General features: G+C 36.6%; 1 protein-coding gene across 13 annotated transcripts in view; it reads left to right on the top strand.

Moving 5' to 3' along the window:
- Positions 1-2,500, top strand: part of EIF4G3 (eukaryotic translation initiation factor 4 gamma 3) — a 1,426,031-nt gene that overhangs the window by 380,572 nt on the left and 1,042,959 nt on the right. The gene's annotated exons all lie outside the window — the stretch shown is intronic.

Below are 2,500 nucleotides of genomic sequence, written 5' to 3' on the forward strand. Positions count from 1 at the left end.
GAAGTTTGTGCCATTTCTTGAATTGCATTGCAGTCTCTTTTAATAATATTTCATAATTTAAAGCCACAACAGAATCAATATCTGAGGAGACTTTAACACTAAGATATGTTGCGACCCCACAAATACCTGAAATAGAAGCAGGAAGATGATGATTCGCAACAATTTGAGTTTTAGTGGTATTAAGTTTGTAACCAGAGACTGATCCATATATACCTGCTTCGATTAAGATGCCTTTCAAAGCTCGTGGTATATCCGAGGAAAACACTGCTACGTCATCTGCATATACCGTGATATCCAATTTATTTAAACCATTGAAGAATGGGTTGATTAAAGTCTGACAGAGTGCAATTAAAAAAAGTTCCATACCCAAAGCAAAAAGCAGGGGTGATAAAGGACACCCCTGTCTTGTCCCCCTCTTAATTGGAAACATAGGAGAGTATTTCCCCATGTAAGATATTTTACCCATTGGATTATCATAGAGTGATTGAATCCATCTCAGAAATTGACCATTGATGCCAAATGCCTGTAGGGCTGGCCATAAAAAGCCCCACCCCACTCGGTCAAATGCTTTTTCTGCATCCAGTAAGATCATACCGAGTGGGGCGGACTGAATCCGTGCAGCATCAAAGGCAGAAATGGCCATATTAATATGCGCAGTTGTATCGCGTTTTGGTATGAATCCGTGCTGCTGGGAAGATACTAATTGAGACATAACTGGCGCGAGCCTAATCGCCAATATTTTAGCAAAAATGTTGGCATCGCTATTAATAAGTGAGATTGGTCTATATGATCCCCTCTCTTGAGGTACTTTACCCTTTTTTAGGAAAAAGATGATTTGAGTTAGATTCCAAGATTTAGGTGCTTGTTGTCCATTACCAATTGCCCCGATCACTTCCATTAATAAAGGTATTAATTCCTCAGTGCAGCATTTATATAGTTCCAGAGGAATAGAATCCTCCCCTACTGCTTTCCCTATTGCTAAGGAGTTAATAGCCTCTCTAATTTCCCTTACTGTAATGTCTTCCTCTAGATGTTTTGTTTGTTCTAATTTTAAGACATTCACTGTAAGTTCTATATACTTTTTAATACTATCTTCCGAAGTTACGTTTTCTGGTGTATATAAAGCTTGATAATAAGAAGCAAATTGTAGCAGTATTGATTTAGAATCGCTAACCAATTGATCATTGTCTCCTTTGATTTCCTTAACTATATTCTGTGCACGATCTTCGGCAACTCTATAAGCCAAAAGTTTACCAATTTTATCTGCGTTTTCATACTGATCAAGCTGATATTTTTTTAATTTGTTAATGCTTTTAGTTCTAAGAAGGTCTTTTAGTGCAACTTTGAGTTCGATTAATTTAAGATTAAGTATATCTGAGATCGGTACCTCATCCGACAGAGCCGTTGATAACTGAAGTTCAATATCACATATTTCACCAAGCCTTTTCTCATTCAAGATTCGGTGTTCTTTATTTTGACGCCATATATATTGCTGTGTAAAGTCACGTATACTAGCTTTACAGGCATCCCATACTATCAGGGGTTGACTAGACTGGATATTTATATCAATGAATTGTTTTAGATGTTCTTTAAGTTGACTCACAAATCCATTGTCAGTGAATAAATATCTTGGAAATGAGAAAAGGCGTGGAGAAAATTCTTCGTTTGTAATCTCAAAAGTAATAGAAATTGGATTACGATCTGAAGTTACCCTTGGGTAAATGGCCATTGAGCATTTATTAAGGTTGAGGATGGAATCTGAAACCCAGATCATATCTATGCGTGAGCATAATTTATGAGCGGCCGAGTAATATGAATACCCTGCAAGTTTATGATTTAAACATCTCCAGGAGTCTTTAAGAAAATGATTAGATGCTAGATCCAAGATTGCCGCTCTAGTTTTCCGCATTCTCTGAAAGGAGTTTTTCCTAGTTGTGTCCAAATCATAACTCATAATACAATTGATCAAAAATATATGGTTCGTCTTGATTTGAAGCATAAATTCCACATACTGTGTATTTCCGGCCTTCCAGTTTTATCTGAGCTATAGCCCATCTACCAGCTTTGGCAGTTAGTGTCTTAAGTATTTTGCATTTCAAGCCTTTTTGCTTTAAGATTGCCACTCCTCGAATTGAAGCATTAAATTTAGTGCATACTACTATATCATATCCTAATTGTTTCAACAAGTGCTTATCTTTATAGGGTATATGGGTTTCAGTTATTACCACTATTTGAGGACTATACATCTTCAACTCTTCATAAACTAGGCTCCTCTTTGTTCTATTATTTAATCCTGAAACATTCCAAACCAACCATTTTATACGATGCATTTCAGATGATAGAAATCCCTATCTATATGACCGCCATAACCCGTCAAATCATTTTTATAATTCTTATTATTTTTATGTATTTTGTGTCTTTTGATGCATTTTTTCCCCCCCAAAAAAACTCTCCCTCTTCCCCTCCCCACACTTCACACCCCCCACCCAGTATTCACCTG

Source organism: Lissotriton helveticus, chromosome 5_1 (genome assembly GCF_964261635.1).
Source record: "Lissotriton helveticus chromosome 5_1, aLisHel1.1, whole genome shotgun sequence".
NCBI classification, from domain to species: Eukaryota; Metazoa; Chordata; class Amphibia; order Caudata; family Salamandridae; genus Lissotriton; species Lissotriton helveticus.